General features: G+C 31.8%; 1 long non-coding RNA gene across 1 annotated transcript; it reads left to right on the top strand.

The window, feature by feature from the left end:
- Positions 1 to 5,397: 5,397 nt before the first annotated feature.
- LOC127083929 (uncharacterized) lies at positions 5,398 to 5,898 on the top strand. Its single transcript, XR_007788584.1, has 3 exons — positions 5,398 to 5,546; positions 5,626 to 5,687; positions 5,778 to 5,898. It is a non-coding gene; the product is annotated as an uncharacterized LOC127083929 (long non-coding RNA).
- Positions 5,899 to 10,754: the final 4,856 nt, after the last annotated feature.

Genomic DNA, 10,754 nt, shown 5'->3' with positions numbered 1-10,754 from the left:
TCGGTGACTAATTTCAGTCAAGAATATGTTGAAAATGCGTGTCACTTGGACCAACCATATCTATCCACTAACTAATTAATCCTTTTTAAAATTTAATAATATTTTATATATAAAAAAAAAATATTTTTTAAATATATTAAATAATCAATATATCTGGATAAAATATAGATTAGATATATTAGTTATTGAATAAATTTAAAAAATATATATAAATACAAATAGAGATAGTATTTTTAACCGAATAGGAAATTTCACGTGAATGTGTTGTCAATTGGTATGAATGATTTCAATTTGTAGCACTCGAAGATACAAGCTCTTCTTATTCAACATGATTTGTTAGAAGCGTTGAAAGGATCAGAGCAGATGAATGTTGCTCTAACGGAGAAGGAGAAGATGACGATGATCGAAAAAGTACACAACGTCATTGTATTAAGCCTTGGTGATAAGATTCTCCGGCAAGACTCGAAGGAGAAAATTACAGTTGGTGTGTGGATGGAACTCGAAGGTTTGTACATGGAAAAATCGTTGATCAATCGTTTCTACCTGAAGCAAGTTTTGTATTCATTCAAGATGAGTGAAGACAAAGCTTTGGCTGAGCAACTGGATATGTTCAACAAATTGATTCTTGATCTTGAGAATATCGATGTCAAAATTGATGATGAAGATCAAGCGTTGTTGTTGTTGTGTGCTTAACCTAAGTCTCACGCTCATTTCAAAGAAACTTTTTTGTATGGAAGAGACTCGTTGACCTTTGAAGATGTTCAATCATCCTTGTACTCGAAGGATTTGAACGAACGAAAGGAGCACAAAACATCGTATGTTGGTAAGGGATTGTCCGTTAAAGGAAAGTTCCCAAAGAAAGATGGTAGGTTTGAGAAGAAGAAGAAGGGTAAAGTTCTACAAAATTTGTATGGTGGTAATGCTTCTGCTATTAGGTGTTATCATTGTAAGAAGAAGGGTCACACAAGAGAGGTGTGTCATGATCGACTGAATAATCATGGTGGAAAGGATAAAGGTAATGCAACGATTGTGCAAGATGATTATGAATTATTTGATGTCCTGGTGGTTTCAAGCAGCAATTTTATCAAGGAGTGGATTACGGATTTAGGTTGTACTTAGCACATGACTCTAAACAAAGACTTGTTTGAGGAATTATGTGATCAAGATAGTGGATCAGTGCTGCTAGGAAACAACAAAGCTTGCAAAATTATAGGTATTGGATATATGAGATTCATACTCCATGATGAGTCAATAAGGTTATTGATGGATGTCAGGTATGTACTTGAATTTAAGAGAAATTTGACTTCTCTTGGTAAATTCGACAAGAAAGGATATGTTTTCAAAGAAGAGCAAAGTATCCTAAGGGTAATGAATGGGTCGAAGGAAGTCTTAAGATGCATGAAGAAACAAGCTTGTTACCCTTGTGGTTGAGGTTGTAAGTGGTTTAGCAGATGTGGCATCCATCAAACCTATATTTCAAACCAAGTTATGGCACAAGCGACTTGGCCATGTCAGTGAAAGAGGTTGGATCGAATTGTCAAAACAAAATTTGTTATATGGTGACAAGGTCGAAAAATTGGAGTTTTTTGAACCTTGTATATTTGGTAAATCCTGCAGGGTGAAGTTTAACAAAGGTAAACAAAGAACACATGGATATCTTGATCAAAGTCATAAAGAGAAACAATTTGTGAGAAAATGTATATATGTGTCCTTTCTTCAAATACTTGAAGGTTTTTCAATTGAAGCACTTAATTTTATGACATTTATTATACTTTTTGTCTCTTTTTTAAAAAGCAATTTTACATATTCATTTAAAATTTTATGTCCAATTTGTCAACACTCAAACGTTTAAGGACCAATAACAAATATTTTTTTTGTACTTTTATCCACAAATTGTTTTTATGATTTTTTCAAATTTAATCCATTAAGCGAAATAAACTCATAAAAATATCATTAAACAAATATGCATTGCCTAGTGAGACCCTTTTGTACAAGAAATTTTAACTTCTAAAGAAAAGTGACGTATATTCTACTGTTTATGTTGTTCTTCATACAAATGTTTGGGGGTATCAGAGGGTTTGGAATGAAAAATTTCGAGGGTGAGGTACGAGTCTTGGAGAGGAAGTGAGAAGGAGAAGGTGAATTGTTTGTTCTAGACGGAGGAAGTGTTATCGGAGTTGTCTAATTTGGTGGCAAGACGACGCTCGGGATCAGCAGAAGACGATGTAGGGTTTGGGATCGTCGTTTTTCCGGTTGACGTTTTTGAGGTGTTTGGCGGAGACAATGGTTAGGTCGAGATCTACAGACTTTGACGGAGGGGGCGTGAAGACGCCATTCTCATTTTTCTTTTCTTTGGTTCTATCACAGCTAACACTAAAATAAATTAGAAAATTTTACAACTCAGACGACCTAGATCTTTTATGTATAACCGTTATATGTAATAAATACTATGTAATTCATAGCTATCTATCTACCCTTGACTAATTTTGGTTAACAACATGTTGAAAATTGGATATCTATTATCGTTTCACCTGGACCAACCATACGTTTATACTAATTAATTAATCCATTTTAAAATTTAATTATAACATCACTTTTTAATTTTAGGAATTGTTATAGTAGTTAACAAATTAAAACTAATATTGGATTATTATTATTATTATAGTTGCTACAATGGATCCATTCTTGGGCTGAACTAATGTACCTATATTTTAAGAGCATTGCTTATTGCATCTTTAATAGTGCTCCTAAATTTTGGAAAAAAATCAATAATGTCTATACAATTTATAAATGTACTTTTGAATGCACTAAAAATATACGCACCTTAATCAAGTTTTAGAAATAGATTAAAACGAAACTGAAAATTTTTGAAAGTTAATTTTCGGACTAGATTCAGAAACATTCTGACGAAACATTTGTTTTCAGTTCCATTTCCTATTCATTTTATGTTTTAGGGAACTTCAGTCCCTTCAGCATCCTTTCTAGTCTTTTCTGTAAAACCTTTTGTAGCATGTTTCAATTCCCAATAACTAAATTTTCTAAATTTTTTTTCTACTGCAAGAACATACTCGTGATTATCTACACTAGTGTGTTTCCTATTCTTAAATAAGAAGCACCCTACCATAAAGAAGAACAATGCCTCAATTACTCCCAAGCTAGTAGCAAACCAAAGCATAAACTTCACTGATCCATTTTGGTTTGCTAAAACCAGGAAGACACAAACACTTTCTACCATTTCCTAGATTGTTAATGCAAAAGATATTAGGTTCACAAATTCCATATGTATCTTGAAAGATTGTTGGTGGAATTGCCTAGAAATTGACCATTTCTTGTGTCCATGTTTTTGGCTATAAGCACAAACATTACCATCAAAATCAAGGGTTAATCTTCATTGGAGCATTGTCCCATAATCATTTGTTTTTAAAGTAAAAACATCGAAAGAACTGAAGTTCCCCAAAATATTATTAGTTTTTTAAGGAGGTGTGAGAGCACCATTAAGAACTTAATAAGTGGAGTTAAACATAATGAAATATGATAATGTGTTTTTGATATTTTTTTTGAAAATATGATTATTTTCGTATTTTTTTTGAAAAAGTTATTTAGTTTAAAAAAAAAATCTAATAAGTGATCTCTTATTTTAATATGAATTGATTTATAAAAAATATTTTAAAAATCCTATTTTTTTTATTGGCTCACAAGGCTTATATTTTTTATGGGCTAGCTTGAGTTTGTCATTTAGACTTTCAGATTAATCAATTATTAATTAAAAATAAATATTATTTTTAATACAAATTAGTTAGATACCCTAAATGCACAAGTCAATTTAATTGCTAGCGTATAAGGTTGTAATGAAATGTACTTATATTTATATGAATGCAATAGTTTAAAATATTTTATAATATAAATATTGTTTAAAATTATATTAGTATAATTGATTGTCATTTTAAAATAAGATCTATTAACATATGAACAAAGCTCAACTCACTTTATTTTATTCTTGTATTATTTTTATTTATAATTCCATAAAGAATCATAAATAAGAAATGTCTCAAATAAGATTTAGCTATATTAAAATATAGTACGCGGATAAATAAATTAAGTATGTATGTAAACTAAATAGAGAATCAGTTTTTACCAATTGGCTTAGTTACTAAGTTGCATTGGATTACATTGGTCTAATTACCTAGCATGGTTACGTAGCATGACTTTGGAAAATAACAGACATGACTTTAGCTAGACACTAAACACACATGATATTTAACCTAGTACTAAACACGGGTTATGATCTTCAAAGGTCATTGTAGTTTTGAGAAATTAACTACCTACCAATTAATAAGAGGCTAGCAAACACCTTTAATTATCCTTTTACATTATTTAAATTATACTTAATGATAGGACAAAATAGTAAATAACATATTACAAAATTATAGAATCTTTCACAAAGTTTTGTTCGGCCACATTGCACATTCCTATTGGTCAAATTGTTCTTCTTTTCCTTTATAGAATTTTCCTCTTTTTTCATCTGATTTCTAAACTCTCTCTCTCTTTCCCCTCATTTCCCCCATTTCCCCCATTTGAAGACTTACTTGTATCAAAACAAGTTCTCTCTCTACATGCTCATCTTCCTTCAACATTATTTCTCTGTAATCTCTTCTCTCAACATGATTTCTTTTTCTGGAGCAACGATTTCTATTAAACTTCGTTCACCTTTTAGTATGGAGCAACAATTTCTTCAAATCTTGTTTCATTATAACTTCTCTTTCGTTACTGATTTCATGAGTGATTTTTATTACTCATTTCTGCTAATCTTATTTCAACTATTTTTTCTATTATCAATGTCGTTACCCTGCATTACCATATTTTTTTTATATCACAAATTCTATTTTTTCATGTCAAACCTGAAAACTTTTATTTCAACCATTTTTTCTATTATCAATGTCGTTAGTTACCCAGCATTACCATTTTTTTGATATCATATATTCTATTTTTTCATGTCAAAGTTGAAAACTTTTATTCAATGATTTTTCCTGTTACTCACGAAATTTATATTTTCATGTGGAAGTCTATATTTTATGTTACTCACGAAATATATTTATTCAGTTGCTAATGTTGAAGTCATACCACAAAGTCGTGACTTTAACTGTGAAAGCTCAAAACTTTACGAACACCTTTGATTTTGTGAGATATTTGAATATTGTTTTGATGTTTTTATTATTGACCTGTTATATTTACCACTATAGATGATAGATGATGTGGCATGTCTTCAAATATGTATAATTTTGTGCTAAAGTAATATTTTTGTTTGTTTTTCTTACACTTTTCGTGACCTGTTAGAAGATAGTTTTCTTTTAAAGATAGATGTCGTTTATCTTTCTTATGTAACTTTTTCAGTTCTCTATCACACCATGGCAAGACCACTCATTATGATTCCTGATTTGAAGCAAGGTAATAATGTTTGGAAGATGGTGATTCACGTGGTTGGTATGTGAATTGTTAAGGAGCGGAATAGACAACAACATTTCGAAGAGGTTATCCAAGATAATAAGGTATTCATTGTTGTTGTCACAATATTATATATATTCCAATGCACTTAAATTACATGCTAACTATTTATTTCATGGATAGGGCGACAAAATCCAGTCGTTATCCGACCTCGAGATTTTGAGATGTGGAAACAAAGATTACAAGTAACACCCTCATTCTTAGTTACAAATCTATTCTCTTCGATTTCTGAGGTTACTAGTTAACTTCTTTCCTTTTGATACATGTTCAATTAGGTATAAAATTGAAATAGAGGTTGAGTATGCAGGCAAGATCGGGTGTTTCGTCTTTTGGGACAAGGAGTGTATTAAATATGTTGGAATATTTGCACATGATTTAAGAGAAATTATGAAAAAGGTATGTAATTAATCTTTATTGCAATGTTTGATACATGTCAGAATGTCTGCTTGATACATGTTGAAATAAACTTTTTGGCACTGAATGTATCTTTGCAGCATTTCAAATTCTTGGTTTTATGTTGGAAAGGTGCAAAGTCCCAATCATTTCTTCATGTACTTAATCACAATTCTTCAATTCAATTTCACTCATAACCATGTTTGCAACAAACGTTTTTAGTTCTACGTACTTTAATTTTTAAACATTGTTTTCATATATTATGATGGCCTATCATGGCTTTTTATTTATTTATTTGCTTTATCATTCAATTTTTAATTTTGTTCATGTTAATTGGATCCTTATGTTAGACATTCTCACATGATTAGTTCTGTTTTTTATTTTATTTTGGTAGACATGGTTTAGGAACCTGCATGATCAGGTGCTACCTCCTCATTATATAAATGCATCATAGGATCACTTTAGACAACTACTCACATACTATTTATGGCTTATCCATTTCATTTGTTGTTTTTTTCCTTCTAAGCTTAATTTTGTTTATGCTATTTGTTCATCATAGTTCACATTATGGCTAATGATTTCTGCTTCAAAATGTTTCACAATACTTTCCTAGACCACACTATAATACTCAATTTTTTCTCCATTTCAAATTCTTTTTGCACCATTTGGAAAGCTAGAAATCATGTTTTGCTTTATGTAACTAGTCAAATTTCTTGAATCGAATTTCACTCATTACACTTCATGCAATTTTTTAGTTCTAAGCATTATACTTTCTAAACATAGTTTTAACAATAAAGTAGGTGATTGTAGTCATAAATTCAACTTATTTGATGTAACAATATGATCTTCTTTAGATATCCATTCATGTTTAGTTCATATAATAAAATATTTAGCTTAACCATCACTAAGTATCTCAAATTTTGCTTTTAGTTCTAAGGCTTTTAGTTTTAACCATTTAACTTCTTAAACATAGTTTTAACAATTTAGTTCATGCTTTTTGTCACAAATTGAACTTATTTCATAACCATAATTAAGTATCACTAAATATCACCATTTTTGAGATTTCAATCAAATTTCAAACCAACAACAAAGGGGGCAGCCTACCACACTTTTGTAACTAAATACATAATTGAAACCTAATATCATGATAGGCACTGTCGAATACTGGATTGAAATATGTTTTAATGAAGTAATTCTTGGTGATTATTTGGTGAAAGTACATGCATATATGCATGAATGTGATTCAAAGTCCTTTCATAACCTTGATTGTTAAATTTCTTTAAAACTATTGTACTGATGTTAAATAGCTTATCAAGCTATGTGCACCATTTGCTTATTAGCATTCATGAATACTCCGTTTCTGTTTTAACCAATGATTTTTTTTGTTAATCAGAAAATAATATTTATATTTATTGTGAATAATTTACTTTTATAGAATAGAAAATTAGTCATTACGAATTGTAATGAGTCATTATGAATTATAATTATATGTAATTACTGACACTATTATATATAGTATTAAATGCAATGAGAAAGACATCAAGCCAATTTTCCTAACATGGTATCATAAGGGTTCAATCTAACCTATGAATCTTTGTTCTCTTGGCTAAATAGTGACACCCCACTGGGTCGCTCTTGAAATCGTATTTCTCATTCGTATTTCTGAAAATGTATTTCTCAATTGAAAACTTTCAGTTGTCGTCTCATGATTTCTTCATTGTTTCTATTTCGTGATTTTGATTCAGTGTTTATCGCTCGATGATCATTGATCGTTCGGTGCGACTAGCATATTATGATTTGCGACTCTATTTTGTATTCTCAGCAATTCTGCTCGACGATTGTTGTTCTTGGTGATTATGTTCGGTGATCGTGGTTTCATTGTTGGATTGTTGGTGTTTCTTGATCGTGATTTCATTGTCGGTGTTTCTCGATCATGGGTGTTTCTCGACTGTGGTTTAGCTACTGAGTGAGTTTACTGATTTGCTTACCATTCTTTTTTTTACTATTTATTTAATTGTTATTATTAAATAAATAAATAAAAAGCAGAAAGAAAAGATCCAACTTATTTGTTGCACGTGTATCTAGGATTTGGATTTATCTTATTATTTAAAATAAAAATGAGTTATTATATCATGGCTATGGAGAATGACAAAAAATTATTTTTGTGTCCATTTTACTGGTAAGAATTATCCAATTTGGGAATTTTAGTTTAAAAATTATGTGAAGGGAAAGGGATTATGGAGTCACCTAGATGATCTCTCTAAGGCACCTACATAAAAGGTTGTGTTAGATGCGTGAGAAACTAAAAATGCTCAAATAATCACTTGGATCCTCAACACTATTGATCCTCAAAGGATCAATAATTTACGCTCACTTTCAACTGCTAAAGAAATATGGAATTATTCGAAGCGTATTTACAACCAAGACAGTGCCACCAAACGTTTTCAGTTGGAGCTGGAAATAGCTAATTATAAACAAAGTACTTTAGTTGTTCAAGAATATTATTCTGGTTTTTTGAAAATGTGGACAAAACACTATTCTCTTATACATGTCGATGTTCCCAAGAATTCTCTCGCGGCTATTCAAGAGGTCAACAACACAAGTAGTCGAGATCAATTTCTCATGAAGCTTCGGCAAGAGTTTGAAGTTGTTAGAGGTGCTTTGCTGAATAGGAACCTTGTTCCTTCTTTAGATACATATGTTTAAGAGCTTCCGATGGAGGAACAATGTCTTATTACTCAAGAAGCCATGTCTAATGAAGCTATTATTTCCAAGCCTATGGCGGTTGCATATGCTGCTTAAAGTAAAGGCAAATGTCGTGATATGAGACAAACAATTTAGACATATTGCTCGTAGTTGTAGTAAGAAGTTTTGTAATTATTGCAAGCAGCAGGGACATATCATCTCTGAGTGCCCCACACATCCTCCACAACCAACACAACGTTCGATGCAAGCATTCCATACAACTACAAATTATGCAGTTGGTCCCTCCAATGGCGACACATCAAACGGAGGTTCTATACAACCTGAACTAATTCAACAAATGGTACTTTCTACTCTTTCGGCCTTGAGAATTCAGGGTAATTCTTCTAATATTTCTCGCCCATGGTTTCTTGATTCTAGTGCATCCAATCACATGACAGGTTCCTCTGAATATTTTCACAATTTACAATCTTATCATGATAATTAGAAAATTCAAATAGTTGATGGTAATACTTTATCTATCACTGATGTTGGTGACATAAACTCTAACTTTCGGGATATTCTTGTATCACCTGGATTGGCTTCCAATTTATTATTTGTTGGTCAATTGGCAGATAAAAATTATGATGTTAACTTTTCTAGTAGCGATTGTCTTGTGCAGGAGTAAGCGTCGGGGAAGGTGATTGCGAAGGGGCCTAAAGTGGGAAGATTGTTTCCAATACAATTTATTTCTAATCATTTATCTCTTGCGTGTAATAAGGTTTTGAATTCTTATGAGGATTGGCATAGAAAATTGGGTCATCCAAACTCGTCTATTTTGTCTCATTTATGTAAAACTGGTTTGTTGGGAAATAAAAATGTTATTTCTAATGCCTCTGTTTCATGTTCTGTTTGCAAATTGGCTAAAAGTAAAACACTTCCTTTTCCGTCTGATGCTCACCGTGCCTCTACTTGTTTTGAGATGATTCATAGTGATGTATGGGGAATGTCTCATGTCGTTTCTCATGCTCACTATAAATATTTTGTCATATTTATTGATGATTATAGTCGTTTTACTTGGATATATTTTCTCCGTTCTAAATCTGAAGTATTTTCTATGTTTAAGAAATTTTTGACATATGTTGAAACTCAATTTCAAGCAAGTGTTAAAACATTTCACTCTGACTCTGGTGGTGAGTACATGTCTCATAAGTTTTAGGAATACCTTCAACAAAAAGGCATCTTGTCTCAACGATCTCATCCCAATACCCCTCAACAAAATGATATGGCATAACGTAAGAATCAGCATTTGCTTGATGTAACACGCACCTTATTTATCCAAGCTTTTGTACCATCCCGATTTTGGGTGGAGGCTATTTACACATCTGCCTTCTTGATCAATAGTTTTTCTTCTACGATTATTGATCTTGATTCTACTTTCTTTCGTATTTGTAAAATTCATCCGGATTATAGTACTTTACATACTTTTGGGTGTGCGTGTTTTGTTCACTTACCTACTTTTAAAAGACATAATCTTGGAGCACAATCCGTTCAATGTGCATTTATGGGATATAGTCACTCTCATAAGGGATTTGTGTGTTATGATGTCACTAACCATCGTTTTCGCATTTCTAGGAATGTGACATTTTTTGATAATCAGTTTATGTTTTCCTGTGTTTCTCATGTCATTAATGATATTGTTACTCTTCCTAAGTTTTATATTATGCCTCAATGTATAGAACATTATAAACCATATTGTTCATTTGTGGTTGGGGCATCTAGGTAGTAGTAACTTGAATCTCTCCCAAGAGTCATACAATGACTCAGTGTCTTATTGCTCAAAGTTGACAATCTCAGCTCTCCTCTTAGTAAATTGGCTAGTGGTGAAAAATGTTTCCAAGAACTTATCCTCTAGCTCCTTCCATGTTCAAATGGTTCCATTTGGAAGGCATAGTAACCGATATTTATCCCTTCCAACGAGTGAGAAACCAAACAACTGTAACTTACCTGGTCGCCCGAGACACCATCTAGCTTGCACATCAAAGCGATTTCGTAGAAGTGTGCAAAATGGATCTATGATAGCATTCCCTTCGAATGGATTGTCTCTTAGACCTGAAAGTACATAATTGTTAATGTCAAAGTTAGTGGGGTCTGCCAGTACAAACCCTATAGGAACC

This window comes from Lathyrus oleraceus, chromosome 5, assembly GCF_024323335.1.
Source record: "Lathyrus oleraceus cultivar Zhongwan6 chromosome 5, CAAS_Psat_ZW6_1.0, whole genome shotgun sequence".
NCBI classification, from domain to species: domain Eukaryota; kingdom Viridiplantae; phylum Streptophyta; class Magnoliopsida; order Fabales; family Fabaceae; genus Lathyrus; species Lathyrus oleraceus.
This window is presented reverse-complemented; position numbering and strand designations above follow the sequence as displayed.